Source organism: Rutidosis leptorrhynchoides, chromosome 4 (assembly GCF_046630445.1).
Source record: "Rutidosis leptorrhynchoides isolate AG116_Rl617_1_P2 chromosome 4, CSIRO_AGI_Rlap_v1, whole genome shotgun sequence".
In the NCBI taxonomy this organism is placed as follows: Eukaryota; Viridiplantae; Streptophyta; class Magnoliopsida; order Asterales; family Asteraceae; genus Rutidosis; species Rutidosis leptorrhynchoides.
In genome coordinates this window covers 132104633-132125066 of record NC_092336.1, presented here as the reverse complement: position 1 = coordinate 132125066, position 20434 = coordinate 132104633, and the positions used below count along the sequence as shown (strand labels likewise).

General features: G+C 32.2%; 1 pseudogene; it reads right to left on the bottom strand.

Annotated features, from left to right (window-relative positions):
- The window catches only part of LOC139841009 (EH domain-containing protein 1-like), a 44021-nt pseudogene that overhangs the window by 190 nt on the left and 23397 nt on the right, over window positions 1-20434 (bottom strand).

Here is a 20434-nt window from a genome sequence, read left to right as displayed (position 1 = left end):
TAACAGATCCCATAAGTACACACACAACCATATATCATGAACTTGTAAGTTGAAGGAGATTAATTATAAACCTTTGCAAATACGTCTTCTAGGTTATCAATGAGTTTCTTCTGAGTTTTAGCCTTGCCCATCCAGGCAGGCATCTCATTCCTAAGATGGCTAATAATGAAAACATGAATCCTCACAGCTTTAGCACGCTTCACAAACTCGTTGATCTGTAAACATGAATGAAGAAGACAATATTATTTTTTCTTTTAGCAACAAAAGCAGCAATAAAGAATGTATCAAACAGCTTTATCTAAATGTAAATGATAAACGGACTTAAAGTTCTAGAAACTCACTCTGCGATCACAAGCCTTCTTAGGTACTGCCTTCAAGTCACTAAGAAGATCATCTTGCTCCTTCTCAAAAACTCTGTTCCAATTGGCCCAGCAGTAACCGAATTTATAGGTTTGTCATTAAAGGAACTGACACCATGGATGAAAGATGTCATTAGTTTCAAGCTTTGCAACCAAATAAAAAAAAATGAGAAGATATAGTGACAGTATAAGCTGATGTGGGACCGTTAACATTCCGTTGAAATGCATATCATATAAAATAGAGGTGGTCATATATAATCCATTTACTTGTGGGTTAAATATGGTATCCTAAACAGATCAAATGAACACATCATGGTCAAACGAAATGGAAGTCATCCAAAGTAAATCAGCAGCATAATATCTCATTAATTGATTAGTTTTAAGATTATAGCATCGTCAAAATATCATTTAAGTGATCATATCTAACATAATATTCTTAGAAAATACAAATATAGTTAATCGGTCAACCAAACCTGTATTATAATAACATGAAAACTTGAAAGATTAGTTGTTCATACCCAACGTAAACACGCATAACTTCTGGAGTGTTTAGGACTTTACCTGGGGACCACATTAGGGCTCCATAGACCCTCATTAGCTGCAATACGAAAACACTGATAATAAGAAGGGGAAAAAAAAAAAAAAAAAAAAAAAAGAAGAAAAAATACTAATATTGATAAATAAATAAATATATCAAAAATATAAAATGACGGCAACCGAAAACTGTTAAGGAACTATAAATTTTGAAGGTATGCAAATCAGTTCGTACTTGTTGGGTATCAACTTGATCAGCCTTGTTCAAGACCACTCGTATTTTATCATCGTTTCATCGTAAGGATGATATAACACGTTCAAATTCATCGCTGATATCAAGCTTATGGGGATCAAAGAAAAGCAAGATCAGATCACATTTTGAAGCAAACCAGGATGTGACACCAGTAAAATCATAGCTTCTTTGTGTTCTTTGCTTTTCGCCTGATAAAACCTCAGGCGTATCCACAAATGTAATATGCTCCAGCAGCTTTAGATTATTAAAAAAAAAAAAAAAAAACTTAACCACACTGTGTCATTTGAGAAAAGAAAAAACCTAGTTTCTCATGATGGCTCACTGGATGGGGCATTTGAGAACACTCGAATTTCGACAAGAACGTTGTTCCAAAATTATTTAAACTGCTAAATGGCATGTCTGCTTGAACAGCAACAGTATTTCCTGGGATAGTTCTATCATCTGGTCCATGCTGCGAAAAGCAAGGTATTATTTGAGGTGTAAATGTTTGGGACTATATAAGGTTTTTATTATATATATTTTATTTTGACGAAAAAACTAAAACTTTTATAAAACCTAGGAACTTTCATCAAAAGATGAAAGAACCCTTCAAGAAACACATAACGGGACCGACTCGGAAAACGCCTCGCAACTAGAAAGCTTAAATCAATCACAAAACTAAATGCACCCAAATTAACTAACAACTATCGAGGAGCGAGCCAAAACAAAAAGGTCAAAAAGCACAACCACAAAAAAACCTACGAGAGCAAACCAAACAAACTGAGGACAACCAAAAGAGCCATAATATTGAATAACAAACATACCAAAACAAATGCGAATAACAAACATAACAAAACCAAACTATTTTAAGGTTTATTCAGTACTTAGAGCAATAATATTGAATTTTTCAATTTTGGTATTAACTAGATTTTGAAACAGTAAATGTTTAATTAGCCTATAACAAGTACCATACTTTACAGACTACAATTTTCACCTCACCTGATGGTTATAATGATATGCATACTAACACTCAAATCTAAATGAGTGTAAATCCACTTGTTTACACTTCAAACTCTTCATGTTACAAATCATACTTCAAGCAAAACTAGGCATACAAACTTTAGGCAAAAGTGCATCCAAGGCCGGCCTTCCTAATGAGACACATGGACAATGGCCCAGGGCACCATGAGGATAGAGAGCACCAATTTGTTGTTAGCCCAACTAGAATACTAGGATTAATTCAAGTCCAAAATTCAAATCAATATTAGCCCAACACAAATTCAAAAATCGGCCATTTACAAACTTTTTATTTGGGAATTTTTGGCCCACTTATAATTGAAAATGTTAGCCGGTAGACACCACGAATGCAAAATGTTTTGCCCAACAAAAAACCAGAAACTACACTAAAATTTCTTATTTGGAGGATGATGAGAATTTGAACCTGTGAACTTTACGCAACAACTGCATCTCTTCCACCGTCAAATTGTTGGAAAATCGTGTGTACTTTACCAATTTCAGATTAACGCAGCGGATAGTTAAAATAATAATATTTTATTATTTTATGAACAAAATTTTACAAGATTAAATATTCACTTATTTAATGAAACATGCACACGATTAATCTTTCCCAATGATCCAGTTACACCATAATAATTGTCATGAATATAAAACAAAAGAGGAGTTAACGATATACCTTTCTTGGAGAAATTGACGAGACGGAGAGAAACTTACGATCAAAAGTATGACCGTCTCTTTGGATAGTTCACACTACACTTCAAACGACCGTCAATGGATGCTAGTCCAAACCCAAGTAATATTAATCAACCTTTGGTTAATATTATGAAACCAAAATATGTAATATGTGTTTTTGTTCAGTTCACCGAAAGAATGAGAGATGTATTAATATTTCTTGCACCAAATATATATAGATATTTTTTTCAAAACACCCTTGAACCTTTATGAATTAACCCGTGAATCTAAATTAGACCAAATATATATCATAAAGTAGTATTTCTCAAATACTTGAGGGGTATATTATGTAACTTATAATTAATAATTTCTATCATGTCGCTTTCATTTGAATAGTAAATTAATTAATTTCGATTCATTTACTATTCATATAAATAGTAAATGAATTAATTTCGATTTACTATTTTATTACTTGAGTAATATATATACATCATATATATTTTTTATTTGACGTCTCGGTGTATATGTGTGTGATCCCGAAGGCTCAAATGAGGTTGACCATATAGTTATATGTTGTACCTTGCACATTAATCCTACAGACTCCCACTTGTGCATGACATAACACCAAGTAACTATACAAACAATGGTAAGCGTCTAGCAACACGTCATTGTCCCAAAGTTCATGTGAGGGTAGTTTCTCGAAACTGTTTATGGTAAGTTTTAAATGTCATTCGTCCTTTTGTTTCAGATACTTTAGTTAAACTTGAGATATGGATCATCGGTCATTCTCATTTGTTTAACAATTTTGTTTCTCGATCTTAGAACTGAATTAGATCACCAAATTAATTAAGTATCATCTTAATTACATCTGGGTGCGGCCACACAAATATCTTATTCATTCATCGAGGAGTTCAAAAAGTATCTAACTCCAAACATTTTAGAGGAACAAATCCTATATTGCATACACGTGTCTATCATGTGATGACCCAGAAATTTCAGAACAAATTTAAACTTTAATCTTTATATATATCCGACACGATAAGCAAAAATCTGTATTGTTGAGTCTCGAAAGCTTTGAAACTATATTCATGTAATCAATTACCCTTTGACCATGCCTAACGATTCACGAACAATTATGTGTAAATAAATATATATACATATACATGTGTGATTATTAAATTGTGATATATTAATAAAACATTGAACGGATTAGTTAATATGAATATAAGTTATGAGATATATTTTATGAACTTGGAAATGCTATCAAGGTATTGAATAAATAATACTTTACATGAACGTATTTGTTCGATGTAAGTTTATCGACGAGATTAAAAGATAATATCAAATGATTGAATTATCGGATACATTGAACTATGATTATGAGTCTCTGTTATGAGGTCCACTTTGAATTAGGAAACCCTTACTTTTTTAACGGTATTCGGAATAAATGGTAAAGTGATTTACAAGTAAGAACAAAGTATCACTTATTGGGAGTTAGACAAAAGTTAGTGGAGAATTGAATTTCATAATACTCAATTTATCATATAGAAGGAATAATTGGGATACGATTCGTTGACTAGATAAACCCATTTGATATGTTATAATAAGTTATATTATTTAGAAAGTTAAGGAAATTAAACTAAACATTTACGCATAAAAGAATGAAATCAAATTAAGTTTTAAAGCATAAACGTTATAGGATTTTCGATTATGTAAATGAACTTAAATTATATAATTAGTTTTGAAAGGATAACTAGTATGTTATTAGATAAATATTTCAAAAATATGTATAAGATTATAAATTTTAATTAGTCATAAAACGTTTTGATTTTAAACTAATATTAATAAATAGGCTTTGATAAATAACAAGATTATGAATTATAAAAGGAAATGATCAAAACACTCAAAAGATTAAGTTACACTTTGAGTGGGTTAGTTTTTAATTAATTTAAGTCTAGTTATTAATAAAGGTACGTGTCACAAAATGTTTAATTTAAAATAAAATATATTGACAAACAACGAGACTTTAATTTATAGAAGGAAATGACCACAACGCTCAATTTTATAAGTTATATTTTTATAAAGGTAATTTATTGTTGAGTAAGTCTAATTTTTGTAAAAGGTACACGTCACGTAACGTAAAAGGCTAGTTTTCTAAACGTACGAAAGTGCGCCCGAAAAACCGAAAGTGGTACATGAGTCGTGAGACCACGACCGTTTCATTTTTGTAAAAATTATATTTTTACCATGAGCGTAAATATAATATAATATTTAATTAATTCTAAAGATTAAATATATTATATATTAAATAATATATATATATATATATACACTTTACATAAAGTTGTAAAGTTACGTAAGATTTGAAATGGGAATCATAAAGTTGTCGCAAGTTGTGGTGGTAGGTGGCAAACTTTCTCTTTAAAAACCGAACTCGTTCAATCTGCCATTCATTTTCATTTTCATATTACGGAGTATTACTTAATTTATTATTATTATTATTAATATTAATCTTATTATTATTAGTATTATTGAGAGCGATATTATTAGTGTTATACATAAAATACTACGACGAGGTCATGAGCGGGTCATTTCAAGACAAGTTTTATGAGTAGGATAGGGCTAAGGAAATTATGGGTTATAGCTATGGAGGTGATGGGAATGGTTCATGGGTATGCTCGTGAGGTCAACCTAGTGTTTATCATCTCCGTTGCGTTTACGAACCTTTCCTACAATATTGAACCTCAATATTGATACGTGAGTACTCCTAAATTTATTTTTACATATTAATAGTGTATCCCTGACTAGTGCTCGAGAAAATAGGATCATGCATGCTTGTACATTTAATATTGCCCTTAGATAGGTTATGTTGAATCTTAAAGGTTGTTATACCATGGATGAAATAAGGTATAAGATATGCATGTCATTGGAAAGCTAGCGAAAAATTAAGAACTTTTCATTTAGATATCGAATGGATTCGATGAACGGTTAGAAAGTTTTGAATTAAACACTTAATTTCGTAATTAAGATTGCTAATGATAATTAGTGAACTAAATTTTTGGGTAATAAAAAGTGGTTATTTGAATTCTACTCGTCGAGTAGATGAATTTTCATATAAAGCACGTCTCGTTTCGTTGAACGGTTGTCAAGTTATAGTCCCACTTTTAAAATCTAATATTTTTGGGATGAGAATACATGCAGGTTTTATAAATGATTTACAAAATAGACACAAGTACGTGAAACTACATTCTATGGTTGAATTATCGAAATCGAATATGCCCCTTTTTATTAAGTCTGGTAATCTAAGAATTAGGGAACAGACACCCTAATTGACGCGAATCCTAAAGATAGATCTATTGGGCCTAACAAACCCCATCCAAAGTACCGGATGCTTTAGTACTTCGAAATTTATATCATGTCCGAAGGAGGATCCCGGAATGATAGGGGATATTCTTATATGTATCTAGTTAATGTCGGTTACCAGGTGTTCACCATATGAATGATTATTTTTGTCTCTATGCATGGGACGTATATTTAAGAGAACTGGAAATGAAATTCTTGTGGTCTATAAAAATGATGAAAATAAATGATTATGATAAACTAATGAACTCACCAACCTTTTGGTTGACACTTGAAAGCATGTTTATTCTCAGGTTTGAAAGAGATCTTCCGCTGTGCATTAGCTGATTTTAAAGATATTACTTGGAGTCATTCATGACATATTTCAAAAGACGTTGCATTCGAGTCGTTGAAGTTCATTAAAGATTATATTTAAGTAGATGACAGATTAGGTCATTTATAGTTTGGATATTATGAAATGGTATGCATGCCTGTCAACTTTCGATGTAAATGAAAGCTTTTCTTTTAAAACGAATGCAATGTTTGTAAAATGTATCATATAGAGGTCAAATACCTCGCGATGTAATCATATGTTATCGTATTCGTCCTTATGGATAGGGACGGGTCATCTCATGTGGTATCAGAGCGGTGGTCTTAGCGAACCAGGTCTTGCATTAGTGTGTCTAACTGATAGTTGTTTAGATGCATTAGTGAGTCTGGACTTCGACCGTGTCTGCATGTCAAAAGTTTTGCTTATCATTTAGTCGGAAATCATCTACCTACCATCCTTAGGAAATTACCTGATTATCATTCTTTAGTCTATACGCGTTTTCTTGCATTTATTGCATAATAGTGTATAGACGAAATCTTATCCTGGCATATCTGTTACTGTGAACTTTGACTGACATCTTTCAAAGTTTCTTCCGTAATTTATGGGATTTTGATAATATATATACATATGTAAATTATGTATTGAAGAATATCAAATCTAATTCCTATAATCTATTTCATAACAAAATTCTTTCCCTAATCATACAAGATGGATCCCTCAACCAGTTCGAACTCCTCAGATTTCGATAGCTATGTCGATATGGATTTCCATTCGAGCTCCGAAAACAGTGTGACCGGAGTAGATCAACCAATCAGTCATCATCTATTCTGGATGAAATGGGGATGGGTTCGTAGCCTCCTCAATTATTGGAGACAAGAAGAAGGTGATCCTTTCCATCCACCACATTACCCTCTTGGCGATGAAACTGAAGCACTTACCGGCGAACCTGTTCGTGAAACCATTTTCTCTCTCATTTCCAGAGTATCTCGTCACGATTATATACTACATCAAATTCTAGATTTTATTTATCCGCTCGTCCCAACCAACAATCATCCCGGTATACTAGCAGAAGTTAACGAACTTCGTGCTCGTGTGACGGCTTTGGAGCTTATGGTGCAAGGATTACAAACACCATCAGCAGCACCAGCAGCATAATCAGTACCGCCAGTAACATCAACATCGCAAGCCTCAATACCCTAAGCACCAGCAGCATCACCGGCATCAACAACACCACCATCAACAACAGGATCATTACCACCACCAACAATCACATATGCATCACACACCTCAATATCCCAATCTATATATATGATATCAACGTCACACGCACCAAAGATACCAAGGAGTACCAACAACAACAAATGATGAAGTATTGATTCATAACTTCATCGGAGAAACATTCTGTGGTAATTATGTAATCTCTAAAGTTTTAGAGATTATCTATCTCAGCCTAAACCAAAAACTAGATGAGTGGACAGAGATGATAGAGAGAAGAACCGAAACCCTAACAAGACTAGTGCGTAAGGTACAAGCTAGACTTGTTTTACCAACAACATCAGCAGTACCAATAGCCTCACCAACACAGTCAAATGCTGTCAACATAGTGAGAATCGTCAACACCTCCAACCTCACAAGCTTCGCCAGTTCAAGAATCACTGTGGAAATCATTACGAATTAATAACGAGTATATTATATCAACGAGATATGAAGTATTAACTCAGTTCCTCCAAAGAATTTATATGTATATCCTATATATATATATAAAAAAAAAAAAAAAAATTTTAACCATAATAAATCTTTCTGTACTAAGCTATTATGTATGGAACTTAACTATCCGGTTAATTCATATTACTAATATGCTATGATGTACATTATTCGTTAACAATTTCATCATTGTTAACCACAATCTCTGCTTCAATTCAATGAATTCCGTCTCATAATAAGTCAAGTGTATCATTCAATAACATGTTTGATTTTACACTTTCATCTTCGATGCACTCGAAACTTTCTAGAAAACATCAATCGTACTTTGCGAAGTTCGCAAGAATTCTTCAAGCGTCAACATCCTTCACTGAAGAATATCAATAAGAATAAATATTGAAGTATTGACTACATTAGTGAAATACTCCGCAAAGATTATGAAATCTCTAATGTTTTAAAAAAAAAAAAAAAAAAAATTCATTTCTAATTCAATCTGAAAATCAAATGAGCTTAGTATGATTTAAACTCATTGAATCTGTATTACATCTGAAGAAAATATATTCACATATATTTTCATAAGGACTGTAATGAAAATTCTTATTCAAAACATTATTTGTGAATTTTTTTTAACGGGTAGGTAATACCCGAGAGATGTCTAAATTCACAATTAATATGTTACATTCTTTGAATCTGATTCAGCAATCACCAACTGTATTCACTACTCTCTCAACAATATACATTCTTTCGTAAAAATCAAAATAACTATTCTCATCCAAATTTGATTACATATTCTAATTTTGACAAATCAAAAAAATCCAAGTCAAGATTTAACAGAAGACATCACTCTTAGAATTCCTACATCTATCAAAGTCATACTTTGAATTCAAAACTGTGACAGAACATCACTTTTATTCGTAACACTCAGAAATAGATGAAATTCATTAGGGAATCAGGACGATTTTATCATTTGGATATTGACTATGACAATCTGCATTTAAAACCCTTCGAAATCCTGGAAGACACTTCAAACATTGAACAATCGAGATGATGATCCAACCACACATTATCCGAAGTCTTGTACCTGAAAAGCTCTCGAAACCAAAGTCGTAGTTTAACACGTACCCTCGTCGAATTCTTTAGCATTTATTAGCAAAAACAACACTTCGATTTCTTTTCAAAGTAGCCAATTTTGTCACAGCTCCAGCAAGTCAATTTCGATTTCTCAGTCGGACTAGTCTTATTATAACCCCGATAGATACGTTGCTCTTTCGTCATTATTACTAGGGAACCTTTCATATTCCACCATATTACCACCAGTGTTTAATCATCTGAAACACGATTCTTCTGAACCCACCTCGGATTGATAACCAGAGATTCAGATATTATAGCATTAAATGCAGAGGAAACATAAAAATGGTAGAAGGTTTAAACGGTCAAAATTTTGATGATAAAAGATAGTGAGTTGGTAAAGCTCAGAAAAAGAAAGGATTTGGTACTGAAAAACGGATTGAGCAAAGTATGAGGGAAGCCGTGGACAAATCATAGAGACTGAATCTGCCTTCAAAGGATCTAAATGATTCAGTGCCTGCTGAACTCGTTAGCAAACACCTTACTTCTTATTCTAAACCTTCACAGACAGATATTCTTCATCATCATCATATCTTAAATATTATAAGATATCTTCGTATCTTCCATTATACATATTCTCCATATTTCTGGAAATATCATCACAACTATTCTTATCAAGTATCATTTATCTCTCCGTAATAACTGCAAAATAAAAGAGACTGTGTTAGTTTCTAAATTCTGAAAAATTCGAATATGAATGTTTTTGAAGTAGTGTTGGGAACTGATGCATGAGTTAGTATAATATAATGACACTTGATCAACGTCATTATATTACAGTAATTCATGCTGAGTTTCTAATGGACGTGATGATTCACAGGACATACCGTCATCATGTGTCATTTACACGACTCTTACATTCTATCTAACCTCTAAATATATCAAGAAAATATTTCTTGATGATTCGGCCTTTTTCAGGATATTCTGGTAATTTGACAAATCAAGATATTACCCTTTCAAATTCTAACTTAGAACAATTACTATATTCCTTCTGAAAGCCATACATACAAATTCCGGACCATTACAAGAGCTACTTAATCGCAAGAAGAAGAAACGAAAGGACAAAGCTCCGAAATCAAAAATTGGGGTATAAACCGCAGCAAATAGGAGAGAACATTAACTATGGATGACAATGATTATAGAAGACAGAAGCAGGGACATCGAAGTATAAAGGAAGATATAAAACCCAACGACCACCCAGAAACTACAAACCGTGTATATCAATACGTATAGCGATATAAAGACACGGGAGAATGAAAAACACTATAACCCCAAGGTAATGATAGAAGTAAGTAACTTCCTCCGGTGGTAGATGAAAGAGAAGGATGACAGATATGAAAGTTAGGAGTATATCAAGAATCAGTACTGGATGGAGCATGTTGACGAATGTTTTAAAATATGAATCAAGGGAGCAAGAATAGAAGGTGTGAGCTGTGGAAATAAGGAAATGAAGGGAGTGAATTTATAGTGAAATATCCGACAGACCAATCGAAACAGATTATTGCATTTAATCAAAGAAGATCCTGATTTCCTAAATCGCCGAAACCCCAAATCTTATTACGAAGATTTTCTTTAAATCCCATGAATTTCGGAAAATCAATCATAACCACGTCATTGGTTAAAACGAATATACATTTACTCATTTCACACTCTTGCGATAGCTTCACTTATACTCTTCGCATAATCAAATTGTTCTATCTATATTACTCAATGATGATAAAACTCTATTTATTAACTCATATTCGTCATGAAAACATTTTTATAGTTAGCCATGACGACTTCGATCAAATTTCGGGACGAAATTTCTTTTAACGGGTAGGTACTGTGATGACCCAGAAATTTCAGAACAAATTTAAACTTTAATCTTTATATATATCCGACACGATAAGCAAAAATCTGTATTGTTGAGTCTCGAAAGCTTTGAAACTATATTCATGTAATCAATTACCCTTTGACCATGCCTAACGATTCACGAACAATTATGTGTAAATAAATATATATACATATACATGTGTGATTATTAAATTGTGATATATTAATAAAACATTGAACGGATTAGTTAATATGAATATAAGTTATGAGATATATTTTATGAACTTGGAAATGCTATCAAGGTATTGAATAAATAATACTTTACATGAACGTATTTGTTCGATGTAAGTTTATCGACGAGATTAAAAGATAATATCAAATGATTGAATTATCGGATACATTGAACTATGATTATGAGTCTCTGTTATGAGGTCCACTTTGAATTAGGAAACCCTTACTTTTTTAACGGTATTCGGAATAAATGGTAAAGTGATTTACAAGTAAGAACAAAGTATCACTTATTGGGAGTTAGACAAAAGTTAGTGGAGAATTGAATTTCATAATACTCAATTTATCATATAGAAGGAATAATTGGGATACGATTCGTTGACTAGATAAACCCATTTGATATGTTATAATAAGTTATATTATTTAGAAAGTTAAGGAAATTAAACTAAACATTTACGCATAAAAGAATGAAATCAAATTAAGTTTTAAAGCATAAACGTTATAGGATTTTCGATTATGTAAATGAACTTAAATTATATAATTAGTTTTGAAAGGATAACTAGTATGTTATTAGATAAATATTTCAAAAATATGTATAAGATTATAAATTTTAATTAGTCATAAAACGTTTTGATTTTAAACTAATATTAATAAATAGGCTTTGATAAATAACAAGATTATGAATTATAAAAGGAAATGATCAAAACACTCAAAAGATTAAGTTACACTTTGAGTGGGTTAGTTTTTAATTAATTTAAGTCTAGTTATTAATAAAGGTACGTGTCACAAAATGTTTAATTTAAAATAAAATATATTGACAAACAACGAGACTTTAATTTATAGAAGGAAATGACCACAACGCTCAATTTTATAAGTTATATTTTTATAAAGGTAATTTATTGTTGAGTAAGTCTAATTTTTGTAAAAGGTACACGTCACGTAACGTAAAAGGCTAGTTTTCTAAACGTACGAAAGTGCGCCCGAAAAACCGAAAGTGGTACATGAGTCGTGAGACCACGACCGTTTCATTTTTGTAAAAATTATATTTTTACCATGAGCGTAAATATAATATAATATTTAATTAATTCTAAAGATTAAATATATTATATATTAAATAATATATATATATATATACACTTTACATAAAGTTGTAAAGTTACGTAAGATTTGAAATGGGAATCATAAAGTTGTCGCAAGTTGTGGTGGTAGGTGGCAAACTTTCTCTTTAAAAACCGAACTCGTTCAATCTGCCATTCATTTTCATTTTCATATTACGGAGTATTACTTAATTTATTATTATTATTATTAATATTAATCTTATTATTATTAGTATTATTGAGAGCGATATTATTAGTGTTATACATAAAATACTACGACGAGGTCATGAGCGGGTCATTTCAAGACAAGTTTTATGAGTAGGATAGGGCTAAGGAAATTATGGGTTATAGCTATGGAGGTGATGGGAATGGTTCATGGGTATGCTCGTGAGGTCAACCTAGTGTTTATCATCTCCGTTGCGTTTACGAACCTTTCCTACAATATTGAACCTCAATATTGATACGTGAGTACTCCTAAATTTATTTTTACATATTAATAGTGTATCCCTGACTAGTGCTCGAGAAAATAGGATCATGCATGCTTGTACATTTAATATTGCCCTTAGATAGGTTATGTTGAATCTTAAAGGTTGTTATACCATGGATGAAATAAGGTATAAGATATGCATGTCATTGGAAAGCTAGCGAAAAATTAAGAACTTTTCATTTAGATATCGAATGGATTCGATGAACGGTTAGAAAGTTTTGAATTAAACACTTAATTTCGTAATTAAGATTGCTAATGATAATTAGTGAACTAAATTTTTGGGTAATAAAAAGTGGTTATTTGAATTCTACTCGTCGAGTAGATGAATTTTCATATAAAGCACGTCTCGTTTCGTTGAACGGTTGTCAAGTTATAGTCCCACTTTTAAAATCTAATATTTTTGGGATGAGAATACATGCAGGTTTTATAAATGATTTACAAAATAGACACAAGTACGTGAAACTACATTCTATGGTTGAATTATCGAAATCGAATATGCCCCTTTTTATTAAGTCTGGTAATCTAAGAATTAGGGAACAGACACCCTAATTGACGCGAATCCTAAAGATAGATCTATTGGGCCTAACAAACCCCATCCAAAGTACCGGATGCTTTAGTACTTCGAAATTTATATCATGTCCGAAGGAGGATCCCGGAATGATAGGGGATATTCTTATATGTATCTAGTTAATGTCGGTTACCAGGTGTTCACCATATGAATGATTATTTTTGTCTCTATGCATGGGACGTATATTTAAGAGAACTGGAAATGAAATTCTTGTGGTCTATAAAAATGATGAAAATAAATGATTATGATAAACTAATGAACTCACCAACCTTTTGGTTGACATTTGAAAGCATGTTTATTCTCAGGTTTGAAAGAGATCTTCCGCTGTGCATTAGCTGATTTTAAAGATATTACTTGGAGTCATTCATGACATATTTCAAAAGACGTTGCATTCGAGTCGTTGAAGTTCATTAAAGATTATATTTAAGTAGATGACAGATTAGGTCATTTATAGTTTGGATATTATGAAATGGTATGCATGCCTGTCAACTTTCGATGTAAATGAAAGCTTTTCTTTTAAAACGAATGCAATGTTTGTAAAATGTATCATATAGAGGTCAAATACCTCGCGATGTAATCATATGTTATTGTATTCGTCCTTATGGATAGGGACGGGTCATCTCATATCACGAGCTTTACATTATACCCAATAATGGCCTTTATAACAGCCTTATTCAGGATAGCGTTTAACCATATCAAAGTACAATGTTCCATACATCAAAACTGGCGTGCATCTCAAGTCCAAGGACATAAAGACATAATCACTAAAAGATTCACTACTGACAATGATCCATGTAGTGACATCTCGGATGGGTCATTCCAACATTCATCATCAATGAATACATATGAATTTTGATCTCTACAAGTTAACTATTTATCATCAATAAATATAACCAAAACTTCATATTAATCTTAATTCATGTTATTCCCATAACATGATTGATTATGGAGATTTTGAATAATCAACAATTACTCATGGATTAAACATGCTAATATAGAACACATTGATATATATGAAAATGATCATACCATCAATATACCAATTCATTATGATAAAACTGTTTAATATTCTAAAAATATTCAAATACTAAATTACAAATTACAAATTAAAAATATCAGCACCATAACGAAGTCCAATACTACTAGCATGATCATCATGCTTGTTGTGTGTCATGGGCTTCGTGAACGGGTCAGCCACATTATCATCTGTATGAACATTAAGAATAATAATATCATTCCTCTCAACGACTTCTTGAATGTAGTCAAACTTTCAAAGAATGTGTCGCTTACCTTTACGTACACGTGATTCTTTCGCAAGTATAATAGCACTTGAATTATCACAGTACATTTCCATAGGGGATTCAATGCTGAAATGTCCCGTTCATATTGATTATAAACGTTCCATATTAATTGATTTCGTTGCGAGGTTTTGACCTCTATATGAGAAGTTTTTCAAAGACTGCATTCATTTTTAAAACAACCATAACCTTTATTTTATCAATAAAGGTTTTAAAAAAAATATTACGTAGATTATCAAATAATGATAATCTAAAATATACTGTTTACACACGACCATTACATAATGGTTTACAATAGAAATATATTACATCGACATATGTTTCTTGAATGCAGTTTTTAAACAATATCATACAAACATGGACTCCAATTCTTGTCCTTATTTTAGTATGCAACAGCGGAAGCTCTTAGTATTCACCTGAGAATAAACATGCTTTAAACGTCAACAAAAATGTTGGTGAGTTATAGGTTTAACCTATATATATCAAATCGTAACAATATACCACAAGATTTTATATTTCAATACACATCCCATACATAGAGATAAAAATCATTTATATGGTGAACACCTGGTAACCGACATTAACAAGATGCATATATAAGAATATCCCCATCATTTCGGGACACCCTTCGGATATGATATAAATTTCGAAGTACTAAAGCATCCAGTACTTTGGATGAGGTTTGTTAGGCCCAATAGATCTATCTTTAGGATTCGCGTCAATTAGGGTGTCTGTTCCCTAATTCTTAGATTACCAGACTTAATAAAAAGGGGCATATTCGATTTCTATAATTCAACCATAGAATGTAGTTTCACGTACTTGTGTCTATTTTGTAAATCATTTATAAAACCTGCATATATTCTCATCCCAAAAATATTAAATTTTAAAAGTGGGACTATAACTCACTTTCACAGATATTTCCTTCCTTGGAAATAAGACTTGGCCACGGATCGATTCACGAACCTATGCAAATATGTACATATATATCAAAGTATGATCAAAATATAATTACAACCATTTTTATTATGTTTTAAAGATTTGAGTGTATTAAGTCAGCTGTCCTCGTTAGTAAGCTACAACTAGTTGTCCACAGTTAGATGTACAGAAATAAATCGATATATATTATCTTGAATCAATCCACGACCCAGTGTATACACGTCTCAGGCTAGATCACAACTCAAAGTATATATATTTTTAGAATCAACCTCAACCCTGTATAGCTAACTCCAACATTACTGCATATAGAGTGTCTATGGTTGTTCCAAATAATATATATACATGGGTCGATATGATATGTCAAAACATTTGCATACGTGTCTATGGTATCCCAAGATTACATAATATATTAGAATACATGTATAATATAATATAAGTTAGCTAACATATGATTTGTATAGATTTGTTAAACATTTCCCGTAGCTAAAAAGATCAAAAATATCCAATCTTGTTTTACCAATAACTTCTTCATTTTAAATCCGTTTTGAGTGAATCCAATTGCTATGGTTTAATATTGAACTTAAGTTTATGAATCTATACGGAAAAAGTATAAGTTTATAGTCGGAATTATAGGTTACAAGTCATTTTTGTAAAGGTAGTCATTTCAGTCGAAAGAACGACGTCTAGATGACCATTTTGGAAAACATACTTCCACTTTGAGTTTAACCATGATTTTTGGATATAGTTTCATGTTCATAAGAAAAATCATTTTCCCAGAAGAACAACTTTTAATTCAAAGTTTATCATAGTTTTTAATTATCCAAACCAAAACAGCCCCCGATTTCACTACGACGGCGTATATCCGATTTTATGGTGTTCATCGTGTTTCCAGGTTTTAAATCATTAAGTTAGCATATCATATAGATATATAACATGTGTTTAGTTGATTTTAAAAGTCAAGTTAGAAGGATTAACTTTTGTTTGCGAACAAGTTTAGAATTAACTAAACTATGTTCTAGTGATTACAAGTTTAAACCTTCGAATAAGATAGATTTATATGTATGAATCGAATGATATTATGAACATCATTACTACCTCAAGTTTTCTAGATAAAACTACTGGAAATGAGAAAAATGGATCTAGCTTCAAAGGATCCTTGGATGGCTTGAAAGTTCTTGAAGCAGAATCATGACACGAAAACAGTTCAAGTAAGATTTTCACTCGAAATAAGATTGTTATAGTTGTAGAAATTGAATCAAAGTTTGAATATGAATATTACCTTGAATTAGAAAGATAACCTACTGTAAATAACAAAGGTTTCTTGATCTTAGATAATTACTTGGAATGGATTAGAAAGCTTGGAAGTAGACTTGCAAACTTGGAAGTATTCTTGATTTTTATGAAACTATACTTATGGAATTTATGAAGAACACTTAGAACTTGAAGATGGAACTTGAGAGAGATCAATTAGATGAAGAAAATTGAAGAATGAAAGTGTTTGTAGGTGTTTTTGGTCGTTGGTATATGGATTAGATATAAAGGATATGTAATTTTGTTTTCATGTAAATAAGTCATGAATGATTACTAATATTTTTGTAATTTTATGAGATATTTCATGCTAGTTGCCAAATGATGGTTCCTATATGTGTTAGGTGACTCACATGGGCTGCTAAGAGCTGATCATTGGAGTGTATATACCAATAGTACATACATCTAAAAGCTGTGTATTGTACGAGTACAAATACGGGTGCATACGAGTAGAATTGTTGATGAAACTGAACTAGGATGTAATTGTAAGCTTTTTTGTTAAGTAGAAGTACTTTGATATGTGTCTTGAAGTCTTTAAAAAGTGTAAGAATACATATCAAAACACAACATGTATATACATTCTAATGGAGTCGTTAAGTCTTCGTTAGTCGTTACACGTAAGTGTTGTTTTGAAACCTTTAAGTTAACGATCTCAATTAATGTTGTTAACCCAATGTTTATTATATCAAATGAGATGTTAAATTATTATGTTATCATGATATTATGATGTATGAATATCTCTTAATATGATATATACATTAAAATATCGTTACAACGATAATCGTTACATATAAGTCTCGTTTCGTAATTCTTGAGTTAGTAGTCTTGTTTTTACATATGTAGTTCATTATTAACACACTTAATGATATATTTAAATATCATTTTATCATGTTAAATATAGTGTATCAATATCTTAATATGATACAAATGTATTTAGTAGAAGTTATCATAACGATAATCGTTATATATATCATTTCGAGTTTCTTAACTTAGTAATCTCATTTCTTATGTATATCACACATTGTTAATATACTTAGTGAGATACTTACTCATCATAATCTTATGTCAACCATATATATATGTCTATATATATACATACCACAACATGTAGTTTTTACAATTTTGTAACGTTCGTGAATCGCCAGTCAACTTGGGTGATCAATTGTCTATATGAAACTTATTTCATTTAATCAAGTCTTAACAAGTTTGATTGCTTAACATGTTGGAAACATTTAATCATGTAAATAACAATTTCATTTAATATATATAAGCATGGAAAAGTTCGGGTCACTACAAATGCTGGGAACTACTCCGAGTTCAGCAATAAACTTCCTAATCCAGACAGCTTCTTGAGCAGCTTCTGAGGCAACAATGTATTCTGCTTCCATTGTAGACTGTGCAACTGTGCTCTGCTTTGAGCTTCTCTAATCAACTGCCCCGCCATTCATGACAAATACATACCCTGACTGGGATCGAGAATCATCTCGATCAGTTTGGAAACTAGCATCTGTATAACATCTAATACTCAACTCTTCTTCCAAACCACCGTAAACCAAGAACATATCTTTAGTTCTCCGCAAATATTTAAGAATGCTCTTAACAGCAATCCAATGTTCTTCACCTGGATTCTGTTAATAACCACTCGTCAAACTCAAAGCTAACGAGACATCAGGTCTAGTACATAACATGGCATACATAATGGATCCTATAGCCGAAGCATACAGAACACATTTCATTCGTCTTATCTCATCAGGTGTGATAGGACTTTGATACTTGCTCAAGGTTATGCCCTTTTGCATGGACAATGCTCCGCGCTTAGAGTTTTGCATGTTAAATCTTCGCAAGATTTTGTCAATGTATGTACTTTGACTCAAACCAATAAGCCTTTTGGATCTATTTCTATAGATCCTGATTCCAAGAATATACTTAGCTTCTCCAAGATCTTTCATGGCAAAATATTTTTCAAGCCAAGATTTGACATCTTGCAAAGTTGGAATGTCATTTTCAATAAGTAGTATGTCATCAACATACAAGATCAAGAAGACAACTTTGCTCCCACTAGCTCTAATGTAAACACAGGGCTCATCTTAGTTTTGAGAAAAACCAAACTCTTTAATTTTTTGATCAAACTTAAGATTCCAGCTCCTGGATGCTTGCTTTAATCCATAAATGGATTTTAGAAGCTTGCATACTTTAGTAGGATGCTTAGGATTCACAAACCCTTCCGGCTGAACCATATATACGTCCTCGCTTAGGTCGCCATTTAGGAAATTGGTTTTGACATCCATTTGCCATATTTCATAATCATGAAAAGCAGCTATGGCAATAAGTATCCTAATTGATTTAATGCTCGCGACTGGTGAAAAAGTTTCCTCATAATCAATTCCTTGAGTTTGAGTATAACCTTTTGCCACCAACTGAGCCTTAAAAGTATTTACATTACCGTCCATATCAGCCTTCTTCTTGAAGACCCATTTACTGCCCACTATCTTGCAATTGGGTGGAAGATCAATCAAGTCCCATACTTGATTATCTTTCATGGACTGCATCTCTGCCTTCATAGCATCTCACCATTTGTTAGATTCTGGATCTGACATGGCTTCACCGTAGCTAGAGGGTTCATCATAATCCCCTAGATGAGGTTCATCTGAATTAATCAGAAGATTTAACCTCTCAAGTTGATGAGGAGTTCTACTAGATCTACGAAGTATAGGTGCAACACGTTCTGGCTCACCAACAGTGTGTTCAGCTTCAACGTGTGGTTGGCTAATGCCTTCAGAAGGTGTGTTACTTTGTGATTCTTGAATTTCCTCAAGATTTACTTTACTCCCACTGACTTCTTGTAAGAGTAGATCTCTTTCAAAGAATTCAGCAAACCGAGTAGTAAACACTTTGTTTTCAGCTTGGTAATAAAAATAGTAACCCATTGTTTCCTTTGGGTATCCTACAAAGTGACATTTGATACCTCTGGGTTCTAACTTGTTTGAAGTGTCACGTTTTACATACGCTTCACAACCCCAGACTTTCAAATAAGACAACTTAGGACTCTTTCCATACCATAACTCATATGGTGTTTTTTCTACCTTCTTGGTTGGAATCATACTGAGTATGCATGCAGCAGACTCTAATGTATAACCCCAAAAAGACATTGGTAGAGTAGTTAGACTCATCATAGATCGAACCATATCAAGTAAAGTTCGATTCCTCCGTTTCGACACACCATTGTGCTGTGGTGTGTAAGGTGGAGTGAACTGTAAGACAATCCCACAATTCTTCAGGTGGTCCAAAACTCTTGACTCATATATTTCCCTCCCAGATCAGAGCGAAGGGCTTTAATGGTCTTTCCAAGTTGATTCTCTACTTCATTTTGGAAGATTTTGAATGTTTCAA